Source organism: Sus scrofa, chromosome 18 (genome assembly GCF_054392235.1).
Source record: "Sus scrofa isolate SSC_HxYL_T2T_F1_AM1 chromosome 18, Sscrofa_HxYL_maternal_Yorkshire_Landrace_v2.0, whole genome shotgun sequence".
NCBI classification, from domain to species: domain Eukaryota; kingdom Metazoa; phylum Chordata; class Mammalia; order Artiodactyla; family Suidae; genus Sus; species Sus scrofa.
In genome coordinates, this window is record NC_139400.1 from 11,282,577 (window position 1) to 11,307,877 (window position 25,301).

The window sequence follows — 25,301 nt, forward strand, 5'->3', positions numbered from 1 at the left end:
AAGTGTCAAGAAATAACTCTCTGCTCCTTGGTTTCTGGAACCCTGTCCCGCAGCCTCACCGTTGGCGTTTCACCCGAACTTCCTGCCGGCTGGTCCAGGGCCCCTGGGTCCCTGTGCCCCTGTGCGTGCCCCGCCTCCCTCTGCTTCCGGCAGGGGGCAGGTCTGCCGATGCCCTGTCCTTTGGGGTCCCCAGGAGTCAACGTCTCTTTTTCTTTGTGCAGGACAATCAGAGATCCTGGGGAGGCTGAGGTATAGACGGTCACGGGAGGCGGAGGGATTTTCAAGGACAGAGACTGTCCGAGGTCCCCCAAGGCCCCGCCAGGCCGAGGGCATGTGACATGCAGCTCCTGCCGAGCTGGCCCGGGAGGCAGTCCCTCCAAACCCAGAGACCCTCAAGCCCCTGCAGGGCCACCTCCCTGGGGGGCAGGGGTTTGTCGATACAGGTAGCCTGGGACCACCACCCACACGGGAGCTGCGGCAGCTCGAAAACAGCATCAGTGAACTGAGACGCTGAAACGAGAGATCTCTAACCATGAAAGTGGATCTCTTGTGGCCAAACCAAGTAATGAGCAGGAGAGAATGGAGAGAAAACAGGGCATCAAAGTCTTAAAGGAAAAGGGCGAGTGATTTTATGAAAATTCTGCGGGGCTCCCCTGGTGCCCCACCCCCTCCAGACCCCCCCCCCCGAGGGGGAGGGGGGATTGCGCCTCTGTGGTCAGCACCCCAAGCAGCTCTGTGGTGCTGACCCTGCCCTGGGGACGGTGGCAGGTGCTGGGGGGGCGTCAGGGTCCTCCCTGGTCTGGACTCTGAAATACTGAGAATTCGTCGCATGACGACAGAAAGCTTCAGATGGGGGTCTTTTCCCCCCGAAAATCCACAGTGATGTGTCCGGACGTGAGGTCTGCCCCAGCGGTTTGACCCAGTGGTTCCGTCCCCTTCTCTGGGCTCTGGGTCCCTCCAGACGCTCAGAAGCTATTTAAACGGTCAATGTTCCGACTTAAATCCCGAAGGCTCAATCCAAACCCGGGTCTATACAGCCACCGAGACTCGGCAGTGCGGGTGCCTCACCTGCAGCCTGATCCTGAGGCCACCAACCCAACCAGTTAACAGGCTCAGAGAGGTTAGTTTGTTCCAGCCAAGGTGTTCCGCTCCCATTTCAGAGTCTATTGCTTAGGAAGAAACCACACCCAAAACTCCAAACAGAGCCACACAAAAAATGTATGATTGCTCGTCATTTTTCCCCTGGGCCCCGTTGGGTGACCCTGCTGCTCCCTCGGCCATTGGAAAGGCGGCTCTTTGCCTCAGTGGTCCAGCCCAAGACGGAGCTAGGGCAGCTGAGGCTGCACCTGCCCCCCACCTCTCCCACACCCCTGGGAGACCCACCCCACCCACAGGAACAACGTGGGGCTTGTGGTGGTGTCCTGGAGCTGCCGTTACAAAGCGCCAGCACCTGGGTGGTTTAAAACAGCAGAACTTCCATCTTCGCACCGCCTGGAAGCAACAAGTCCCAAGTCAAAAGGGATCGTCCCGGCTGCGCTCCCTTCTCCAGCCTCCCAGGGCTGCAGAGGCCTTGCAGTTCCTCAGTTTGCAGCTGTATGGCTCCAACCTCTGGCTCTTTTGGGTCCTGGCCACTTCTCTCTGTGCATCTGTGGCTCTCCTCTTCTTAGCAGGACATCTCCCAAACTGGAAAAAGAAAAGAGAAAAACAGAACATGAAGTTGGAGTTCCTGTTGTGGCTCAGTGGTAATGCACCCGACTAGCATCCACGAGGATGCAGGTTCAATCCCTGGCCTCGCTCCGTGGGTTCAGGATCCGGCATTGCGGTGGGCTGTGGCGGAGGTCACAGACGAGGCTCGAATCCCACGTTGCTGCGGCTGTGGTGTAGGCCGGCAGCTGCAGCTCCAATTCGACCCCTAGCCTGGGAGCCTGGGAACTTCTGTATGCCATGGGTGCAACCCATTAAAAAAAAAAAAAAAAAAAAGGAGAAACAAAGTTTGCAATATACGTGATTTGTCCAGATAACCAAGACGTGCCCAATTTGCAAAGAGAAGGGCTTGCAGTTGTGGGGGCGGGGGCATCCGCTGGGCACATCAGACCCCATTGTGCCAGAGCACTTTCCTCAGTGGCTTCTGGAAGGCTGTGCTGAACCCACTGTCTCATTCATCACTCACCCCCTTCCCCCAAAAGACTTCTCATTGATACAGAGCAGGAGTAAGTGAAGATGAGAATTCTTCACCACTTCATGAAGTGAAAGTTGTTCTCGTGTGGAAGCAGCTGTGGCTCTGCTGAGATGCGATCAGAGTTTCCACATGCTGCTGGAAATCCAAGGATTCTTAAAACAGCTCCCAGAACTAATACGTGTGTTCAGCACATTCACAGGATGCAAGATAAATATTCAAAATCAACTTGATTTCTACCTACTAGCCATGACGATGTATGAAAAACACTGTATCACAATTACTCAAAAAAAAAAAAAAAAAAGAAATACGTAGGAGGAGACCTTACAAAACACGCACAGGACTGACATGCTGAAAGCTGCAGCATGCTCACGGATTGCAAGACTCAACAGAGGGAAGTGTCTCCTTTCCCCAAGTCGATGGAAGGTTTTAAACAATTCCTACCAAAATCCCAGCAAGATTTGTTGCTGATACAGGAAGATTATTCTAAAATTTATATAGTTATGCAAATGAACTAGAATAGCTAAGGCATTTTTGGAAAAGCAGATTAAAGTGGAAACAATCAGTCTATTGATTTCCAGCCTTGTTTTCAGCTGTAGCATAAGCTGTACAAGACCAGGTGGTCTTGGCATAGAGACAGACACGTCCATCAATGGGACAGCAGAGGGAACCCAGGAATAGACCCACAACTGACTTGGGCGGAGGACGGGGTGGGGGGGTTGGCCACGCCCACAACACGTGGCGTGTCCCGGGCCAGGAATCGAACCTGCGACACAGCAGCCACTCAAGCTGCAGCAGTGACACGGCCGGATCCTTAACCCAGCATGGCACCAGGGAACTCCCCCAACTGGATTCTTGACAAATGGGCAAAGGCAGATGCATCAAGGAGGAATAGCCTTTCTACGAATGGCACTGGAGCAGCTGGAAGTCCCTAGGCAAAGAGATAAGCTTCACCTTGTACAAAAACGGATCACGGACCTTAATGTAAAATCATAAAACTTTTTAATTTTTAAAAAATTTTTTAATCTTTTTGCCTTTTGAGGGCCGCTCCCGCGGCATATGGAGATTCCCAGGCTAGGGGTGGAATGGGAGCTGTAGCCACCAGCCTACCCCACAGCCACAGCAACGCGGGATCCGAGCCGCATCTGCAACCTACACCACAGCTCCGGGCAACGCCGGATCCTAAACCCACTGAGCAAGGGCAGGGACCGAACCCACAACCTCATGGTTCTTCGTCGGATGTGTTAACCACGGAGCCACGACGGAAACTCCCAAAACCGCAAAACTTTAGAAGAAAGCAGAGATCTTCAGACTCTAGGCCAGAGCAAGGTGTTCTTTGACTTAATACCAAAAGTGTAATCCATACAGTAAAATCCATACAGAACTTCATGTGAATGAAGCACATTGGCTCTGCGGAAGACTCAGCCCCAAACCATTCTGACAAAGGGCTGGCGTCTAGAATGCTCTCCTGGGTGTAACGGTAACCATACTTAACAATGTGGTGCTGTGTATTTGAAAGTTGCTAAGCGAACGGATCTTACAAGCCAAAACCCCCCACATACCTAACTCTGTAAGGTCACAAATGTTAGCTCGACTTATTAGGGGGATTATTTCATAATACATACAAATATTAAAACGTTGTGTTGTAATTGGAACCTAATATAATGTTATATGCCAATTATATCTCAATTTGAAAAGTGACAAAAAGGAGAATAAATAAGACTATCAGAACTCAACAGATAGAGTTCTCTGTTGACTCAGCGGGTTCAGGACCCAACATTGTCAGGCTGTGACTCAGGTGGCTGCTGTGGCTCGGGTTTGATCCCTGGCCTGGGACATTCCATATGCCAGGGGTGCAGCCAGAAAGAAAAAGAGAGAAACAGAGGGAGGGAGGAAGGAAAGAAAGAAAAGCAGTTAAGAACGTGGAAGAATATAACATTTTCAATTAAGTCCAGTAGGAATTCCAAAAGAAAGCAACCAATGGTGAAGAAGCAGTATTTGAGGAGAGAATGGCTGGGAATTTTCCAAAATTAAAAAGACCTTAGCTGTCACATCACTCTCAGAACACAAAGAAGCTCAGATAAAAATAAGTCCGTAATGATCTCATAATGAAACTATAAACAGCAATAATAAAGAATAAACATGGTATAAACGCGAGGCAATATCTTACCCCTGCACGCTAAATAGCGCATAGAGCATGTAAAATACAGTGTCTTAAAAGCCGCTCGAGAGAAAACAGAGATTATTGCCAAATAAAACAATAATTATAGCAAGAGCAAACGATTGGCCACAAAATACAGCAGAGGACGTTGATAGACTCCCGAATGCGGAGGAAAACAGCTCTCCGCCCAGCATTCCGTCCTGGAGCATCTGGCAGTGGACAGCTGCTGACACCTGGGATGGGCGGGCAAGCTGGGCACGGCCCAGTCCCCATGGCACCCTTTGCTCAGTTCCGGCACCTCCTTGGCCACCATCAGCCTGTGCCCACACGGCCCCGCGGCAGATGAGAGGCTGAACCGGAGCGAGTCTGTAGCTGGCTCCAACCAAATCGTGAGCTAACACACGCCTGTCTGGTGCCTCCCCCAGAAAAACCTAGTGGTGCAAGAGCAGAGTCCCGTTTCCTTGGCTTCATTCCCGGCTCTTTCCCAGCCCTGCCACCTAGAGATCCCCCACCTCCAGCCTTTGGATTTTGGGGGCACAGAGATGGGTCATCTCAGCACGGCCTCCAGCTCTACCTCGGGGGGCAACCTGCACGCTTGGGGCCCTTCGATACAGGAAACCGAAGGCAGCAACCCTGGGGTTGGGACATTACAGGGGTGACCCCAGAGGGGACGCCTGGTTGCTGCTGTCCTTCTCTGAAAGTTCGTCCCAGCGTCTTCTGGGATGGCCATCACTGTCATCTGTGAGCCTGAGCAGAGTTAGGGGACAGCATCTTTGGCAAACTTCCCACACAGCGGTTGCTTGTCTTTGGCGAACTTTCTAGGCAGTGGTTGGTCTTCCTTCATTTGCTGTCAAAACGGGGACGTGCACGCGGAGCCGTGAAAGGGTCACGGGAAGCGGATCTCACCTGGCGATGCAGAAGAGTTTACTGAACCTGAGGATTTGAAAATGCTGGCAACTGACCGGCAACCCTGCACCCCAGTTTTCCGGTTCAGAATGCGATCGGGCGGGGCAGGAGCTGGAAACCCCCACTGTTCCACTGATTGAATATTGGTGACTGATGGAAAACTCAGCCCGAGGTGAGGGCCGCTGTGTCACTCTGGGTTCCAGACCCCTTTACCAGCGCTGAGCTGCAGACACTGGCAGAAGGTGTAGGCTTCTGGGGGAGTCGTTAGAAAATGGGCAGAATCCATGATTCCTTGAAGGAATAAAGAGCCTATGTTTAGAACGTAAATCAACCCAAAATAGCCGTTGTTATTCTAAGACGCTGAGTCATTCTCAGAACCAGCTTCCCTGGAAAAGAACACACGTTAACCCAAAAACGCTGAAGATGACAAAGCAGAGGCCTGCGCCGTCATTCTGAGGTGGAGGCCTCTTGGGTGAGCCTTCTCCCACGAGGCAGAATGGAAGTGATCTCCTCCCACACACAAACCCCCAAACAGCACAGCAGGCAGGAATCAGGCTTTCGGGCGAGCAGGAACGGCTCTTCACACTCTAATAGAGCTGGAATTCCCGTCGTGGCGCAGCGGAAACAAATCTGACTAGGAACCATGAGGTTGCGGGTTCGATCCCTGGCCTCGCTCCATGGGTTCAGGATCCGGTGATGCCGTGAGCTCTGGTGTAGGTTGCAGATATGGCTCGGATCCCGTGTTGATGTGTCTCTGGCGTAGGCCGGCAGCTCCAGCTCCAATTAGACCCCTAGCCTGGGAACCTCCATATGCCGTGGGAACGGCCCTAGAAATGGCAAAAAGACAAAAAAAAAACCAAAAAAACTGTAATAGAGCTGAAATAGTCTATGGCTACATTTATTGTTAAACTTATTTATTTTTACGTTTGCCATGGAAGTGAAAACCAGGCCTCTTTCCCGCCTGCCTGGCCAAAGCTGCCCGCCTCCCACTGACCAGCGGGGGGTTCGGGTATTGGAGGCTAATGTGAGGCTCTGGTTATTAGCAATCGGTACCAGAGAAAAGCTTTCATGCTGTCAAGGTCTGACGGAGGCGTAGAGTAATAACGAAAGTTCCAGAAGCTCCCTGCATCTTCTCGGCCTGCTGTGAGCACAGGGCTGTGGCGGGGATGGGGAAACTGGGCATCACGTTTAAGAAGAAATCAGGTTTTCCAGAAATTGGGCATTAAAGTCACATGCCACCAAAAAGCCAGTTGAAAACAAAACAGTCCAGCAGAGCTGTTGGCTCATCGCTACAGGCTGTCACGGAAAAATGACCCTCGTGGGGCTGGATTTCGGGTCCCAGGGAGGACACGGAGCTTTGCCATCAGAGGTCCCTCCTGGGCTCCAGGTGTGGGCAGCATGGACCTCGCAGGCTGCCAAGCGGGGACCGGAGGATGGTCTCGAGCACTGGGCACAAGTCTGTGCTGGGGACCGCAGGGACCACCGGCCTCGGAATCACGCGTCGCCCTGTTTCTGTCGCTTGTTCTGTCTCTGTTGTCTCCCCGACGGTGGAGGGTGACACCTGCTCTGACCTCGCTCACTCACCTGGTTGGACTTGGCTTCTGCGCCCGGCGCTGGAACAGCTTCTCAGCTGCTCAGTGGGCAGAGCTCATCCGGCCTCACTCACGGCCCCCCTCACGGGGCTATAGGACCCAAGGGCTGAGAGCGAGGGGTGGGGGGGTCCCCGGAGCAGCCTAGCACCCATGGTCCTTAACACACAGCCCATCACTAAGCCAAGGAACCAGCTGTCCCCGGGCCTGGGGGGCCCAGTGCAGCACTGGGAAAGTGGGATGCAGAGACACACGCGATGCACGGGGTACTGCAAAGAGCCAGAGGAGCCTGGCCCTGCCGTCCAGGTCTCAGCCTCCTCGGGCCCAGTGAGAGCATCGCTTGGTTCCCCAGGAAACAAAACTGCCCCCACAATCGGCACTGCAGAGAGAGGGGCCCTCAATTCCAAAATTCTTTGGGACCCGCCGAGCAACAAAGAGCCAGACACAGAATCTCGGCGGGGCGCTCACGAGGTCCTTTGCAGAAGGTCCTGTAGGACGAGGTATCTGTTTCACTGACCCCTTGGAGGATGTGGCAGTGACTTTCCATCCTTTTTTTTTCTTTTTTTTTTGGTCTTTTTAGGGCTGCACCCGTGGCATATGGAGGTTCCCAATTTTGGGGTTGAATTGGAGCTGTAGCCACCGGCCTACACCACAGCCACAGCAATGCTGGATCCAAGCCTCGTCTGCGACCTACACCACAGCTCACGCCAACGCCAGATCCTTAACCCACTGATCGAGGCCAGGGATCAAACCTGTGTCCTCAAGGATCCCAGTCAGATTCATTTCCACTGAGCCATGACGGGAACTCCTTTTTTTTTTTTTTTTTTTTTTTCCTTTTGACAGTGACCTTCTAGATTCACTTCTAGGAAACTCCCCAGCACAGGAGAAATTAGAAAGAGGCCACACTAGCTCTTTTTGGCAATGCTTCTGAAGGACATGGTGCCCCTTCCAGCCCCAGGGAGACGGGCTGGAGGGGTGCCTTCCTCATTCTTGTCAGCAGAACCCGCAGACGGCCTTCTGTCACATGATATTGTTGCCTGGCCACATGTGGTGCGTGGTTTAAGTCGTTTCTGCCTCTGTGCCCCACTGTGGGGCCCTGCTGGGGCTTTGCTTCCACTGGTGGCATTTTTAGGCTGGAAAAATCACAGCCAGTAGGGAAACCCCAGGCAGTGTTTTCCTAAACACATGGGCACGGAAGCCAGAAATGCTCAGCCCCTGTGTTTGCACGTGGAGCTGGGCAGAGCCCCAGGGGGCTTTGGTGGTAGAGGGGGGATCCAAAGGGACCACTGACATGGTGAGGGGAGCAGGGGCTTGATGGGAAAGGCTTATCTCCCAGCCTCTTCCACTTAGCTCCGGGCTCCACCCTCTCGGGGAGGGCGTCGGAAGACAGGGGTGGGCTGGAACTAGCGGGATGCAGACTTGAGTCCGCTCTGGCATCCCGCGTGGCCCGCTTCCCTGTGGGCAGCACCTGATGACCTGGAGCTCTCGGTTGCCATGGTATCAGAGGCCCGCAGTGGATGGGCGGAGGCGGGCTCGCTGGCGTGTTTGTCTTTTCTTAGATAAAAAGCTTGGAAACAACTCGACGGTGGTGGAGGGTGAAGGCTGGTGAAGAAGAAACACACCCTGGAAAGCTGCAGGCCCCCGAGGCCATCAAGAACGCTGCCTGCGGCCACCGTCCAGTTCAGAGAAGCCTAGTCCTTGTCAGGCAGCCTGAGCTGATGGGTGAAGGAGGCTCATAAACCCAGAGCCTGCTCGTCTCCGCCCGTGTCCATCCCCCACCCGGGCTGACATGCCAGCCGGTCCCCCTCCCTGTCCACGGGCCCCGTGTGCCTCCACCTGCCCAGCCTTACCCCAGCCCCAGCCCCAGCCCCAGCCCCTTTCACCTCTTCCAGCTTCCTGGAGTCTAGTCAGGAAAACAAAACCCACCACAGATTTTAAGCAAAAAGTCAAAGTACAGAACGAATACAAAGCGCTGAGTAAACCAGCCCGAGGGCTGAGAAGGCAGGAGGGGACAGTGAGGCAGCAGCAGCGGGAAGCAGCACGGCCTGGGAAGAAGTTGCGGTGACACAAGTGGGGGGGGGCTTGGAGCAGGAGCCCCAAGACCGTCAGGGAGCCACTAGGGTGGTAGAAACAGGAGACCACAGAGCAGCCCTGCAGATTCTGGAGTGAGGCCGACAGGGCCCGGAAGCAGACAGGCTCGGCATCCTTCCTGGCTGCAGCCCCCTCCAGTCTGTCCCTGGGCAGGTCCTTACTGGGGCCAGCAGGCCACCCGCATCCCGGGGCGGAGTCTGGTGAAGCTGAGGGAGGAGACTTGCTTTTGGACGTGGGATGTTTCTCATCATTCTGGACACCCCATGTCCCTTGGGCCCCTCCCCTCCGATCAGGCCATCAGACTGGGGAGGGCACTGACCACCACCAGCCTCGGGCTTCCTCCGGCACCCAGGGAGCCATCTCAGGGGGTGCGGGGCAGCTGCCATCCCAGGCGGCAGGCTCTCCCCAGTCCTCTGGTGCTTCCCGCTGCTGCCCCCGCCCGCAGCATCCTCCTGCACCTCACCGGCCCCATCCTTAACTCGTTTCCTGAGCCCTCCTTCCAAAACCACCACCTGTACCCAAGCCCTTCCTTAAATCCAGCCGTCTTCCCACTGGCCAGAGGCCCCCTTGGCCTGGAGTCCAGCATCTGTCCGTGTAGGTCCCACGAGCCCAGGGCCTGTGGGAGGGTTTTCGTGACACTATTAGGCTAACAGGCTCTTATGGGAAACTTTCAGGGTGGAGGGTTTAAGGGATTTATGGGCTTGTGTTTATACTTTCAGCTAATGTGACGTTACTATGCTGAATCCCGCTGCTTCTCTACTTTGGGCTCCAAGTCGCTGCTTAAGGTCAGTTCGGGGATGCAAGGCGGCAACGCAGAGGGCCCCCCCACATGGCCAGGGTCTGGCCAAAAGAGAAATAAAAGTTGGCACCAAGGAGAAAACCCCACAGCAGGGTCTCCGTGCTCCCTCCCAGCCTTCCCGCCTTGATGTTTGTTAATATTTGTCTCCCTATGTCAGCTCCGCCTGCATAAATGCGCCGTTGTCGCAGGATGTACCTGCATTCGCTCCGCAGCCATATTCTCTGTCCGGTTTTCAGGATGCTTTTAATGGGAAGGGCCTGCGTCCACCAACACCTGCCCACACACGTCATAAAACGCTCAAGCCGCCTGAGCCCGGATTGAATTTGGATCTGAGGTGACAGCTCCTGGACTCTCTTCCCCGGAGGAGTCACACCAGCGGCACCCTGTTCCCCAGGTACTGAACAGCTGGGAGCATCGGAAGCAAATCCTCACCAGAGACGAAGTGGATGAAATCACCCCTCACTCCTTCCGCGCCCCACCGGCTCCTGGGGACACCGGACCCTCCCCTTCCACGTTTGCTGCATCTCAGTGGAGGTGTCGGCGCACAGCGGCCCTTCGCTGATGGGCTGATGAGCTGGTCTGGGACGAGGGCGGGAGGGCCACAGTCTGTCTCCTCTCTGAGCTCAAGAGATGGTTCTGCACGAATACGTCTCAGGTCTGGGCACCACTTTGGAGGCCAGTGGGCAGCAGCGGATGAAGATGCTCACCCGGAGGAGTGAGCAGGGAGACAGGACAGCCCGCCTCACTGTCAGGGCAGGACCTGTGCTGAGTGATCAGACCTAGGGCCAGCAGTGGCACTTAGAGAGTGACGGGTTCTGGCTCACAGAAGAAAGAACATCTTGCTGGAGCAAGAAATGGAAGGCCAAGATCTCAAGCAGGTTCTGTCTACACTGGCCTCTAGATTTCCTGTGGATGAGCCTGCAGATCCCGTGTAGATGAGTCCTGAGGTCCTTCCTGCCTCTGACCTTGTCTAAGCTGGATGGATCCACCATCCAGAATTGAGCCCTCGCCAAGCTCACTAGTTGTGGCCCAGCATCTTAACTCCATCTTAAGGGTTCAAAAGTGATGATTAGTTTTTCAGTAGTTCTTCATCTTCAATGTATTTTTTAAATTCAAAGTTATAGGACTATTCACATTTTGTATTTTACTTTAATTTCCTTCTCTCTCTTTTTTTTTTTTTTTTTTTGGTGTCATGTCCAAATCTTGAAATCTGAGAGGCCTAATGGTTTTCCGAAGCTGAGGGTTGTTGAGTTATATTTTTCTTTTTCTTTTTTGTCTTTTTGCCTTTTCTAGGGCAGTTCCCCTGGCATATGGAGGTTCCCAGGCTAGGAATCTAATTGGAGCTGTAGCTGCCAGCCACAGCCACAGCCACAGCAACATGGGATCCAAGCCATGTCTGTGACCCACACCACAGCTCATGGCAATGCTGGATCGATCCCAACCCACTGAGCGAGGCCAGGAATCGAACCTGCGACCTCATGGTTCCCAGTCAGATTCGTTAACCACTGTACCACGACAGGAACTCCTTGAGTTATGTTTTTCAAATATGCCTCTAATGGAACCTTATATAAGTGAACACACTGAATTTGCTTTAGAATTTAAATTTGTTGTCCGCTCATGACCCGAGCTCTTGCCAAAAAGACTTTGGGGAAGGGGTTCGGGATAGAGGTCTTGTTGAATGTTTTCTAAAATGTGTCTCTGTCCCTTGGTGAAAAGATCTGGTGGAGGAAACTGAAATCTTAAGCCCATCGCCAAGTCTCCGATCTCACCCGGTGACCAGTCGGGCTATTTGTCTATGTCGAAAAGGAAGATTTAGGTGTTGCGTAGGATACTTTGTAGAATTCTTATATGGACTAGTTTGCTCATTTGCCTTTCAATATTTGACATTGGTCCTTTTTTTTTTTTCTTTTTTGGGGGAGGGGAGTGCTGCCCTGCAGCATCTGGAGTTCCCCGGGCCAGGGATCCCATCCGAGCTGCAGCTTCAACCTACACCACAGCTGTGGCAATGCTGGATCCTTAACCTGCTGTGCCGAGCTGGAGATTGAACCCGCATCCCAGTGCTGCCGAGACGCCACCTCTGATCCTGTGGTGCCACAGCGGGAACTCGACATTTGTCCTTTATGTACAGAATTGTACAAGAAAAACGGAGAAATCTGGCTAATTCGTTGCTTGGGATTATTGGGTTTCTGTTAAAATGGAACTTCTGCTCTCTACACGAGAGAGTCGTCTTTGTTCTCAAAGATGAAGATAGATGCATAATCTGTGGGTATTCACATAGATAAGTGAGCAGTGGTGGCCCCTACCCGGCTACATAGTCAGACACACGGACCATTCATTTTGTAGTACTGGCGACTGTCTCACCAGAATGAACTTGAGCGCTGGTCTGCCATTTCTTCTGGGTTCTCTTTGATCTTTTCTTCCCGTGGTAATGACCTTCGGCCCCAGGCCCTTCCATTCTGGAAAAGGCCTGCTATCAGTCACAATATACACTCCATGACCCTAACGCAGCCTCTTCCCCGTTTGGAGCCTCTATATGTTACGCCTTCGGTCACCTTGTCGAGGAATTCAGGCATTAGAGAGCGAAAAAGGGAGAGGAATTCGTTTTAGGATGCACGGATGAATATGGATGGCCCTGAAATCACAGCGTCTTTTTGCAAATCTGTTTCAGTGTCTTCCTATTAAGCCCCCCCCATCATTCCAATAATATTCTCTCTTTCCTGCTGGCCCAGAACCCAACTCTCAACTGCAAGGTCACTTTTTGAAGCTGAGTTTCATCTCTGCTTTGATAAATGTATGTATTCGAATGAACAGAACATTCTGTCCCACTGCTAAAGATGAAGTATCTAGATAGCGTTTTTTAAAGGCTGCAGAGCAGAGACCCTACCAACAAAGACATTTAGTTTGCTTTAATTGTGGCTATTTTAATGCAGAGTGTGGTTCACATCTATAAAGGCTCCGTGAGATAATGCAATTGTGCTTTAAAAAAAAAAAAAAAAACTTTCCAGCTTTATAAATTGGAGAAATTAATCAAATTAAAATAGTCTTGAGAAAGCTCTCCGTGGGATTCCATCCAAGTAGCCGACAAGATCTTGGCCTTTTGGATGGCACACTGCCCGAACCCTTTCCTAGCTAAGGTCTGTGGTTGCCGGTCAAGGCTGCTCATCCAGGCTCAGGAGAGCCGTCTCCGTGCTTAGCTAGGAAACAACTGGTAACTGCAATAATGCTAATTTGAAGAAGTTCAAGATTAAAGGGCAGCTGTGTTGACATTAAATCATCTTTTAATAATAGATTTGACTTTTAGAAATAGCTAGCTGTTGTAAACCCATGAAAAGACACTTCTTTTTTTTGCCCTTACCAATAGGGGGTAGAAGAAAATGGAAATTCATTGTCTTATAGCATTTATTTGATTGCTCATAAAGTTGACGGCCTTTTCTCAGATCTTTATTGACCGTGTATTTCTTTGGGGGGAAATGATCTTTTTATGTCTTTTGACTCTTAATGACTCATAATGTGTGTAAAAATGAAGGCTCAACCTTTTGTCGTACGTTTCATTGACTTCAGCAGTTTTGTTTTCTTTTTCCCAAAGAAAAATATCTTTATTGTTTTCACCAACCATAAAAACGAGACATGTTTATTGCAAAAAGAAAAAGAAAGAAAATACGAGAAAAAGAAAGGAATCGTACAGAAAAATAAGAGGAAGAAGACTGAAATAGTCCCAAATTACATCACCAGAGAAAACTACGAATAACACGTTGATAAATATCTTTCCAGAGAATTTTACGTGAATTAGAATTTTGTACAAAGGCTTTATTGTATGTATTTTGTTGTGTAGCCTTTTACTTACTAAAGTATATATCATGGATCGTTCTGTCAATACCAATGAAAGTAGACATGTATCTTCATTTTCAGCTATTACCTGTTATTCTAGTCTAAATGGGTACTAAATAACTAACATTTTTATTAGACTTTTAGGTTGTTTCAAATTTGGGGCTATCTCATACTATGTGGAAAATGTTGATCATACATTTTCGTGTGCACTTTTCTGGCCATCTCCTGTAGATAAACTCTCAGAAGTGGACTTGCTCGGCTAATTTTCAATTCCGACACATTTTACCAAACCATCTTCTGAAAAGATGATACCAACTGGCAGTCTCATCCATCATCTATGAGAACATCTTTTGCCCCGTACATTCTTCAACCTCCAATTTTTTCCATCTTTTAAGTCTCTTTTAAAGTGAAGGAACAAACGCTCATCGGTTGTCTCGTGGTTCTGAGGATCACAAACCCTACAATCCAGCTGCTGATGCAGCCGCACTTCTGGAGGCTCTGGGCTTGGTCCAGCCTCCAGACCGGGCTCCATCTTCAAAGCCCAAAGCACAGCATCTTTAACTCTCCCTCTCTCCCCCCATCCGTCTCTCCCCCCCATCCCTCTCTCTCCCCCCATCCCTCTCTCTCCCCCTCCCCACCTGTCTTTCTCCCTCCCTGCCCCCCTCTCTCTCTTCCTCTCTCTCCCTCCCTCTTTCTCTCCCTTCTCCATCCCTCTCTCTCCCCCCTCATCTCTCTTTCTCTCTCCCACCTCCCTCTCTCTCTCCCTCTCCCCTCTCTCTCTCCCCCCCCCGCCCCCACCTCTCTCAGCTCTCCGTCGATTATTACATCTCCTTTCTCCCTAATACTCTTGCCTCCTTCTTAGAAAAATCCTTTTGGTTACTTTGGACCCACCGGATAACCCAGGATAATCTCCTCTCAAGACCCTTAATCACACCCACAGCATCCCCTCTGCCCTGTAAGGTGACATAGTCATATGTTTGGGGGATTAGGACATCTTGTGGTACTGGGGGGGCGGGGGGCGGGCGGAGCAGCCTTAGTCTTTCTCCCACGTCAGCCAAGGCCACCTTGATGACAGCTCGGTCTTTGATCTACCCTATCTGTTTTCATCAACTGTTTCTTCCCAATGAAACATTTTGGTCAAGGTTCAGCAATAATATCAAACTGTTTGTATGATTAGGACCTGACTGGCCTGCATACATTTAAAATTAAATACGTTGTTATTGTTTGCACCCCCTGGAGCAAAAATTGAGTGAATCACATCCTCTGATCCATGGTGTATTATTATCACTGGTTTTTGCAGGACCCAGGTCTTGTTTTGTTTAGTCCTTCCGTCCCTATTCACCATTCTCAAAGAAATAACCATTCTAAGGTGTACTTTCTTCTTTACCTGTATCCCTTTCAAAGTACATGGTCTCATTGTGTGTGTGTGTGTGTGTGTGTGTGTGTGTTCTAAATCTATAAAATGTTGCCACAGGTCTAACTCAGTTTCTTATTCATTTCCCATAGAATTGTATTTTAAGATCTATTTTTGTCGCTGCCTATGAATTCTAATTGCTGCAAAACACTCCAGGTCATGCATTCCACGCACACCTCAGTGAAGAGCAACTAGATCATTTGCTTTTATTGTACATTTTTGCCATTTGGAAATTGGATATTTTTCCTAGTATATTTGCGAATTTGTCCTTTCTCTCCTGTATGTAAGCTGTCATTTTGTATACTTATTTTTATAGCTAGACATCTCACATAACGCATTCCTTCGTTCTAGTAGGTTTTTAGCTGATAGATAATTTTGAGGTTTTGGAAAATATTTGGTTTATTTACACGTAACGACAGTGCGTTTTCTGCTTTCTGTAAGAGTTTGCTAGTGCAGCACGGGTGGCTTAAACAACAGAAGTGTGTCATCTCACACGTACGGGGGCTAGAAGCCCTAGATTTAGCTGTCAGCAGGGCCAGTTCCTTCTGAAGGCGGGAGGGAGCATGTATTCCAGGCCCCCCTCCTGCCTTCTTGAGGGCTGTAGACAGTCTTGTGTGTTTCTTGGATTATAGACCATCACGCTGAGTCTGTCGTCTTCTTTCCTTGGCGCGCTCCTTCTGCGCATGTCTAACTCTGCATCGGAGTCGACCCTTCGAAAAAGGACCTCGGTCATGTTGGGTTGGAGTCCATCCGAAGGACCTCATATTAACTGGAGCATCTGCAAAGACTCTGTTTTCAAATGAGCTCACCTTCTGTGGTACGGGGGTCAGGATTTCAGCGTGCGAATTTTGGGGTGACACATTTCAACCCATTTGCTTTCCAATGTTTACCGCTTCGATTCATTTTCCTATTTTATTTCTTCGTCTTGAACTTGAAGAGGACTTGTCAATAACAGTTACTCTCACAACCATATTTCTATCATTATTAGTATTATATTTTTGTATTATCTATAATTCTATATTGGGTTTTTTTTGCTATTATAGTGGATAAGACATCTCACTCTAAATTATGGTATTAGATACTGCTTTCAGACAGATCCGTTTCAGATGTCAGAGATATATTCCCAGTTTTCAAAGAGAGTTTCCTTTTCATTTTAATCAGGAATGGATGTTTTTAACTGATGCTTTTTCAGCATCTACTGAGTTCATGATTCACATTTTTGAAATACCTGAATATTGAGTTAATTACCATGTACCTAAAATAGAACCAACCAATGTTGCACAATAAGACTAAACTTTCAGAGGTTCCTGTGGCGCGCATGGAAACGAATTCAACTGGTATCCATGAGGATGCGGGTTCAACCCCTGACCCCCCACAGAAGAATAAGGATCTGGCATTGCTGTGAGCTGTGGTGTAGGTCACAGATGTGGCTCAGATCCTCCGTGGCTGTGGCTGTGGTGTGGGCCAGCAGCGGTAGCTCCAGAGTGACCCCTAGCCTGGGAACTTCCGTATGCCGTGGCTGCAGCCCTGAAAAGCAAAAAAAAAAAAAAAAAAATTAAATAAATTAAAAAATAAACGTTAACTTGGACTTTATGTGTTATTCTTTTGATGTAGTGCTAAAGTAATGTTTGCTAATATTTTACTTAAGATTTTTGCATCTATTTTGATAAGCAAAGGTAGCATATAGGGTTTAGCATGTGCTACTTTTTGTAGTTAATTTTCATGCATTTAAAGTTCTCTCTCACTTTATGGATTTATTAAAGTCTACATTACACCCTCCCTAGGGATCTACAGGGGATTTGTTCAGGAGCCCCTGTGGATACAGAAATCCGCGGATGCCTGTCAGCCCCCATATCCATGGTTCCATAGCCACAGATTGACCCAACCCCCGATCATGTGGTGTCGTAGGCATTTATTGAAGAAAATCCACATTCGGGTGACCTGCACCATTTAAACCTGTGTTGCTCAGGGGTCAGCTGCGCCAGGCCCAGGGTACAGCTGGTCAATGCAGTTTTCCTTTATTCTCACTTTGACTCACCAGGATTCCTTTGCCTCTTCTTTCCTTTCATCCTCCTTCCTTCCCTCCAACCCTTCCTTCCGCTCTTTCCTTTCTTCCTTTTCACTTCTTTCCCTCTTCCTACCCCCTTCTTTCATTATTCCATTATATTATTTTTTTTTCTTTTTGCCTTTTCTAGGGCCGCTCCTGCGGCATACGGAGGCTCCCAGGCTAGGGGTCCAATCGGAGCTGTGGCTGCCGGCCTACACCACAGCCACAGCCACAGCCACGCGGGATCCGAGCCGCGTCTGTGACCTACACCACAGCTCACGGCCACGCCAGATCCTTAACCCACTGAGCGAGGCCAGGGACCGAACCCACAACCTCATGGTTCCTAGTCGGATTCGTGAACCCCTGCGCCACGACGGGAACTCCTATTCCATTCTATTTTAATCTTTTCTTCTTCCTTCCTTTGCTTTTTTGTCCACATGTGTGGGCTGAGAACACCACGTGCATACATCCTGCTTTTGCCATTTTGAGATTTTCTTTATGGCACGATCCTTGGGGCATGTTGGCCAGTTTTCCATGGACATTTCAAAAAGTTATGGTTTCCCCAGAGTAGTCATTGCTATATTAAATATTCTTTCATTTCTTTATGAAATGTCTATCTTTAACATTTGCTTCATCTACCAAAGGCAGGTAGAGACACGGACCAGGTCTCCCATGACGCTTTGTTTCTGTCAGCATCTCTTGATTGGTAACGTTAATTTATCTATTTATAGACAAGGCTTCAATTCAATGCGGAGCCATGCCTAATTATGTCTTTGCTGTGAATGGAACCCATTATAGTATAAAATCATTGTCTTTGTCCTTTTAATATTTCTCTTCGTAGTTTGTAGTGCGCGATAATTCTATGATCTAGTCTCTTCTGCACACATGCACACAATTCATCTTTTGAGTCCTTTTCTGTCCCTTCATTGTATGTGCTTGTAAACAGCCTGTTTGGGCTTCTCACTCAATCCATTTGGCTGAAAGGTAAGAGTTATGCACATGGGACCGGTCCCTGCATATGCAGGCCTCCTAGAAAAGGAGGGAGCCTTCCGCAAAGCAGCCTGCAGCCTCCGGCTCGGATCCCGGCCCCATCACACCAGGGAGGGGCCACGCCACCCCAAGGACCCACACTCACCGGATTAGAGGAGAGAGGGCAGGGGGTTCTCGGGCTTTCACTTCCTTGGCCAGGAATTGACGCACAGCCCTTCCCCTCCTGCTTCTGTGGCCAGGACCACTCAGTGCTGTGAAGAACTCAGAATACGTGGCCACCTGCCTCCCAGCTCACCATCATGGCCCGTATTCATCATTGTGCTTTGCTGGTGATGCTGGTGAATGAGGTCTTGCCTTCAAGATGGCCGTGGTCCAGTGAGAATCTGCGGGGCATGTGAGTGAGTGGAAGAGGGGGCCTTAGCAAGGTGGTGTGATGGGTGGAATAGGAGACAGAGGCGGTGCATGCCAGGCGGAGTCTGAGAAGAGCAGAACTAGCTCACAGGAGCACAGAGGTAAAGGGAGCTCCAGGAAGAACGTGCTCGTGTGCGCACAGGAGCTCTCTGTGGCTTGGAGTCCTGGCCCCATCCTTTGGTGGTGGTGACAACTGAAGCATCTTGAAGGAAGGGAGTGACATCCTACGGTGTCAGCAGGAAAGAGCCGTCCAGCAGCTTTATGGAGGATGAACAGGGGGATGGGCAGGAGGGGTGGGCGAAGGAAGGCCGGCCTGGGAGTTGGCTGGAGCAGCCGTCCAGGGAAGCCGTCCAGGGAAGCACAGGAGAAGGAATGCAGAATTTAGGCAGAAAAATCCACGGGTTTCAGGCACTAGGGTTCTGGCTGGCATAATGACGGGACAGTTCTCAGGGCAGTGAAAGCTGAGCCTGGAGCTGGTCGCACGCGGGTGCCCATAGCGTGCCTATGTTTTATTCTCAGAAGATCCCCCGAAGCCACAGCCCCTGTGACTTGCAATAACTGTAAAGGCCAGTGTAAGGAGCTGCTCCTCTGGCTTCTAAACTTGCAGCAGGAATATTTCCACTCAGTAAACATTCTAATCGTGAATCAAGAAATGATTCATGAGCTGCACCCCCCCCCCAATTAGAGCCTGGCTCCCCTGTCTTGCTCTGAGCAAGACTCAGTGGCCCTAGAGGCCTTCTACAGAGCACCAGTGGTCACACTGCCTGCTGGTGGGGGACCTTGCAAGGGCTCATCTTACTCAAGAAAAGTCCTTAGAAGGCCCTGCCGGCATGAAACTTTGCTCTTTAGAATTTTCGAAGTGCTTTTCGAGTCATTGTTTTTCTCTCGGTCATTGGCTCCTGTCCTGGTGGTAGGGGCTGGGTCAGTGATTCTTGCTAGATCCTTCCAAAGCAGACCTGTAGTAATATCGAGCTGGCGATACAAACTTGTTAGCTGTTGGGGGGGAACGTGGGGGAGTCAGGGAGCACGGGGATCACAGCGGTCCCTCCCCTTCCCTCGCCTTACCCAACAGAGTCCCCAAGTTGCCGTGGGCTCCGTCAGTCATTGGGATTGAAGACTCGCCCCCTGGGTCTTCTCCCAACACCCTCCCTCCCTCCTGGTCTTCGGCAGCCTCGACAGAAAACTCAACTGAACAGGGGACTCATCCATGTAAATTCTGGTTTATTTGTCTGAAAATAGGACATTGCTACTTCGCGGCTCTAATGCCTAGCTCACCATTTGAAATGAAAATTCTCTGAAATTCTCCAAAACTCACGTGGCACATAGGACACTGGGTCCAGGCACCTCATTTCTGGGTCACTGAATAACCAAAAATCCCATCCAAGGTGGCCTGGCATGAGCCTCCCGGCCAGCGATGTCCCAAGCTGACCCATCTTGTCCCTGACAAGTGCTGAGGTAGCTGGAGCCTGTCTTTAGGCTTGTGTGACAGCACCAGGGACCATGGAGGGAGAGGGTGGGGAGACAGAGGGCCTGCCGTGTGAACATGGGTCAAGGGCGCCGCCAGAAACCTGAGGAAACCCGAGTTCTTTAAGTCAGAGACGTCAGAAATAAAGCAGGGAGATGGGACAGCTCCGTTTTCTGGTTCCGGCGTGCAGAATCCTAGGGTGGAAGCCAGTCTCAGCACCTGAGCCCTTGGGGAAGCCCGCCTGGGGCAGCCCCCTGGATGAGAGGAGAAGGAGCATCCGGCTGGCAGGTGCCTGCCGTCTGGGCCTGAGCTGGCACGGGGATCTCCCCGATTGGCAAAGGCACCTGCTCCCTGCATCCAAAGCAGGCCGGATTCACTGCAGAAGAAGTTTCACCTTAAATGGAAATCCCACGCCATCTTCCAGCTCATGGGGTTGGACGGGGCCCGAAGGGGGCACATCCAGGGGATGGCGGCAAGGGCAAAGCACCAGGATCCGAAGTCCTGGAGGACTTCCTGGAGGCAGGACACATCTGCTCTATCCGAATCCTCGGCCTCCCCAGGATAGCCCCTTCCCCAGCATCACCATTTACCAGGTAGCACATCCTGAGCCTAAGGTAATTTAGGACACGCCAATCTCTGTCCCAGAGGGGGAAGCGGCCCAGCTGAGACCAGAGCCCAGGCCTCTAGCCCTCCGCCCCCCGGCCCAGCCTCCCTGGGGACTCCTTCCCTGAAAAGGAAAGGTCTGGTCCCATCTCTAGGTCCCTGCCTACCAGAAAGATCACTTCCTGCCCACGTGTTTGCCATTCACGCAATGTTTAGATTTTTGACATTGAAGTGTCTTCCGAAAGCCATCTCCTTTTCAGATCTCATTCAAAAAAAGGAAGCCGAAAGCCGGTAGATCCAGCTGCAGGCCCCTTTCCTTTTGCCTATCTTTTTCTCTGATTTAATATATTTTTCAGGAAGTTTTTTTTTTCTCCAGGCGACAGCCTTTGCACCTGGGGGAATTACGGCTTTAACTTTCTCTGTAAAAAGGAGATCAAGAATTGTTGCCAAAATAAATTCTTCTCTATTCTTCTTTTCCTCAGGTGTCTCCCAAAAGAAATTAGCAGTCTCATGCTCTACCCCGACATTATCCTTGAAAAAATACTATTGTGTTTGCTGCAGAATTAAGGGCAGGGCAATGCCTGCCCCTCCTTTCTTGTGGTTGTCTGCAGCGGAGCCGGGCTTTGTGCTAAGACCAGAGCCTCTCAGGCATCTATTAAGTGATGCTTGAAGGCATCAGGGTCTTCCTTTCATTCTACTCGCTCGGGAGAGATCAAGCCGCAAGGTGCACAACAAAGCGAGACACAGGTTTCCAGCCTTCCGCCCTTGACCGCCGACTCCCTCTTTGGCCGAAAGAGGCCGCAGAACCGGCAGGAGGTCGCAGAGCAGAAATCCCTGATGGAGGGGGTTCAGTCTCCATCCCAGCTCTTCTGACAACCAGCCCACGATGCTTAAGGTCTCTGTGCCTCCGTTTCCCTGTCCGTGGGGTGGCGGAGATGGCTGGACCCCTAGACGGCACAGAGACCCTGTCATTCCCAGGCCACCGAGCTCTAAAAAGTCCTGGCGTTTCCCTATAATTCAGTGAAAAAACAGCACGGTGTTGGCATGAAGTTTCTTTTTCCCAAAAGAAACATAGAGTGCCCCCTGATTAAAATTGCTATAATCAGAAGCAAATGAAATGAGGAATCCAAAGAGCCTGGCCACGGTCCCTTTCCCAGTTGGCACCCCCAAGGCCACAGGGGCTCAGCCTCTTCATCCACAAAGGGGGGCCCTCCCCAGGGTTCCCTCCACGCCTGAAATTTCCTGACTCATCCTAAGAAAAGAACCACAACAGGTCCTCTTAACACAGTGCCAGCCTGCCAGGGAGGGGCAAGATGAAACGTTCCTGGATGTGAATTTTAAGGGCAAGCGTGGCATTATGCCACAGACCGTTTCTGGAACAAATATTCTAGAATAGGTCTCACGGTGTCTTTTGCCTTTCTGGACCGGTCTTGGTCGTAGGCAAAGAGGCAGCCGCCCACATGGTGTGAGGTGGGGCTCTCAGGAGACCCCTCTCTGTCTGATGCTGGAGCTGCTCCTCCAGGCAGCACAGGGTCTCTGAAACCTGCTCAGGGCCCGACCCCTCCCCACGGCCCTCATCCCATTACAGCACCTGCCCTGTGGGAGGGGGGAACGGTGGACATCCTGCTTCAAAATGTGGAAGCAGCTATTTTCACCTGATTATACATAAAAATCAGATTGTCCCCTTGAGGTTTGGAAGGGGGCAGGCCCAAGGGACGTGGCGAGAGCTCAGGGTCACGGGAGGACAGGAGAACCTGGCCTTGTTCCCACCCCTCTCCCCCTCCTGGTCCGTGGGCCTCCACGCGACGTCTGAGAAGGTCAGTCGCACGCTGACCCCTGAGAGCAGCGGCCCCTCCCCCACAGCACCCCATGGCCTGTGTCCCCTGTCTGTCCACAGCCCCACCTGGCATCGCCTGTACTTAGATTTTAATTATGTGTCTGGGTTCAATAAAACACCAAGGCCCCGAGGGACGCGTGTCCTGCTGTGTCTGAGGATGGACCCTACGTCTGGAGAGGCACCGGACACGCCAGGTTCCTGGACGCAGCAGGGTCACCGGACACAGCAGGTTCTCCCACAGGGATTGTCCCTGAAGAGAAGCAATATAAATAATTGAATGGCGGGAAGCCTCTTCGCAAAGGCGGGCTCCCTAGGGTCCACGCAGATCTCAGCTCGAGCGTCTGTCTCCATCAAAGACCCCTTCTCTCTCGGCCGTCTTTCTCCAAACACCTCATCTGGGGGTGACCTGGGTCTTCCAGCCGCTGCTCCCCTGGAGCCCTGGCCCCTCGCCCTCTGTCTCCAGCTGCAAACCGCAGGAGCGCTTGAGGACGGGGCTTCTCAGCTTCCACCCCCACCCCAGCCCCGACCCGTGGCCAGCATGAAGGACAAGCTGGGAGTGCAGCCACTTCCAACGTAGGTCTCCTGGCCGTGGCCCCAGTAACCCTATGTGCCCTCTGGGCTGCCCCACTCACACACACACACTGGGCCTCACTCAGCGTCATGGAGGAGTTCCCATCGTGGCGCAGTGGTTAACAAATCTGACTAGGAACCATGAGGTTGCGGGTTCAATCCCTGGCCTTGCTCCGTGGGTTCAGGATCCGGCGTTGCCGTGAGCTGTGGCATAGGTTGCAGATGCGGCTCAGATCCTGCGTTGCTGTGGCTCTGGCGTAGGCCGATGGCTATGGCTCTGATTAGACCCCTAGCCTGGGAATCTGCCTATGCTGCGGGAATGGCCCAAGAAATGGCAAAAAGACAAAAAAAGAAAAAAAAGAAGCATCACAGAGGGGGCAGGGAAGGCCCCTCGTAAGAAAACGGAATTCTCCATTTCGCCCCCACATCAGGCCTGCTTTTAACCCTGGGCAGAGTCAAAGGGACAGAGGAGCCCCGGAAAGTGCAGGTAGTTCCTGAGCGCTTATTGGGGACACCCGGTCCTGGCAAAGCGCTCCTGCTGAACAGATTGGGTTTGGCTGTATTTTAGCCATGTGGGCAGTTTTAAAGGAGACGTTGCTGCGTTTCAGAGACACAACAAGAGCGCTCCAGGCAGAGGGACCCATGGGGGTGGGAGCGTGGCTCCCGGACTTCCGCTGCTTGGTTTGCACAGGGTCTGTGTCCAGGGGGGCTCATGGCAAGAAGCTACTTCTTTGTCAAGGGAGCGATTCCTGGCCAGCAGCGACGGAGAAGCCAAAACAGCCGTGAATTTAGAGACACGCCAGGTACAAGACGTGGCTTCAAAGGGTGTTTGCACAGAGCGGTGATGATTTCAAAGGCCCGTAGTAGGGGGGCTGCTTGTGGGGGGCTCTTTTCAAGGCCCGGCTCACCGGAGCAAGGCAACTTGGCTTGTTCCACTGTTTGCAGTGAGTGTGGCCAGGAGGGAGGGCCCATTTGCAGCCACTGGCCTCGCTTGAGGCCATGCCCTCGGAGTCACACGTGGGACAGCAGCCCCCAGTCTGCGAGGCAGGACTGTCCTCAGCCCCCCGCGCCCCGCCCCCGACCCCTGTCTTCTGCGGATGTTGAAGGTCATTGCCGACAGACAGACTCATCCCGTCCCGTCTGTCCATCCGCCCGCCCTCTCCTTCCATGTGTCCCGCGTGGACAGACATGGACAGAGGCCCTGGACAGGAAGCTATCAGGGGAACACACACCTGTGGCAGGGCTGCTTGAAGGCCGCCTTGGGGAGCCCCCAACACACACAACATGCTCAGCTCTGCGGCTCCAGAGTGAGGGGAGGACACCCCGGATGGGGGGCTAGAGAGCACGCCCGCTCGGGGGTGATGGTGACAGCCCCGGCCCTGGTCTCTCCCACCACTCGTCTGACTTAGGAAGGGAGCTTAGATGGAGGGGCCCCTCAACACAGCGCCGTGGCAGCAGGGACCTCAGGCCCCTGGGGGGCTTCGCAGAGGGAGGGCAGAACGGCCTTGCTTTGGCTCCTCCCACCTGCAGACGCCTGAGTCCCCGGCCCCAGTGGGCATATTTTGCTGGTTCTTGTCACTCTGCTCAGAGCCTCGTTGGTGCCAAGGTTGCTTTTATAAAAATAGCTTTACTGAGACATCACCCACCTACCACACAGTTTCTGCATTTCACGGGGACATTTCAGTGGCCTTGGCATAGTCACAGTCCTGCAGCCTTCACCCCAAGCAGTTTTAGGACCCATCATCCCTCCTGAAAGAAACACTGTCGCCCTGAGCGGTCGCCCCCTCTTTCCCCACAGCCTCAGCAGCCACTCCGCTCTGTGCCTCTGCCTCTTTCCAACATCAGAACATGGGCCTTGAGTGTCTGCCTTCCTCCCCAGTCCTCAAGTTTTCATATGAGGTGGCTATTTCAGTGCAGTCTTACGTGGAAACAACTCAAATGTCCATCCACAGACGATTGGATTAGGAAGATGTGGAATACATTGGATTAGGAAGATATGGAACACAATGGAATACTACTCAGCCATAAAAAAGAATGCAGCAATGCCATTTGCAGCAACATGGATGGAACTAGAGATGCTCATCCTGAGTGAAGTAAGTCAGAAAGAGAAAGACAAATGCCACATGATGTCACTTCTGTCTGGAATCTAATATAAGGCACACATGAACCTTTCCACAGAAAAGAAAATTATGGACTTGCAGAGTAGACTTGTGGTTGCCAAGGGGGAGGGGGAAGGAGTGGGGTGGTTGGGGAGTTTGGGGTTAAGAGATGCAAACTATTGCCTTTGGAACGGACAAGCAATGAGATCCTGCTGTGTAGCCCTGGGAACTATGGCTAGTCACTTAAGAAGGAGGATGATAATGTGAGAAAAAAGAATCTATACATGTATGTGTAACTGGGACACCATGCTGTAC

At 51.5% G+C, this 25,301-nt stretch overlaps 1 long non-coding RNA gene across 2 annotated transcripts in view; it reads left to right on the forward strand.

The window, feature by feature from the left end:
• Nucleotides 1-25,301, forward strand: part of LOC102166684 (uncharacterized) — a 411,372-nt gene that overhangs the window by 374,829 nt on the left and 11,242 nt on the right. The window contains exons 7-8 of one of the 2 annotated variants that reach the window (XR_014833427.1): nucleotides 9,643-9,708; nucleotides 9,959-12,719. The exons of the other annotated variant lie outside the window; for it this stretch is intronic. This is a non-coding gene — a long non-coding RNA (uncharacterized LOC102166684). Of the gene's footprint in view, nucleotides 1-9,642; nucleotides 9,709-9,958; nucleotides 12,720-25,301 lie in introns of those variants that run through there. 2 annotated transcript variants of the gene reach the window in all.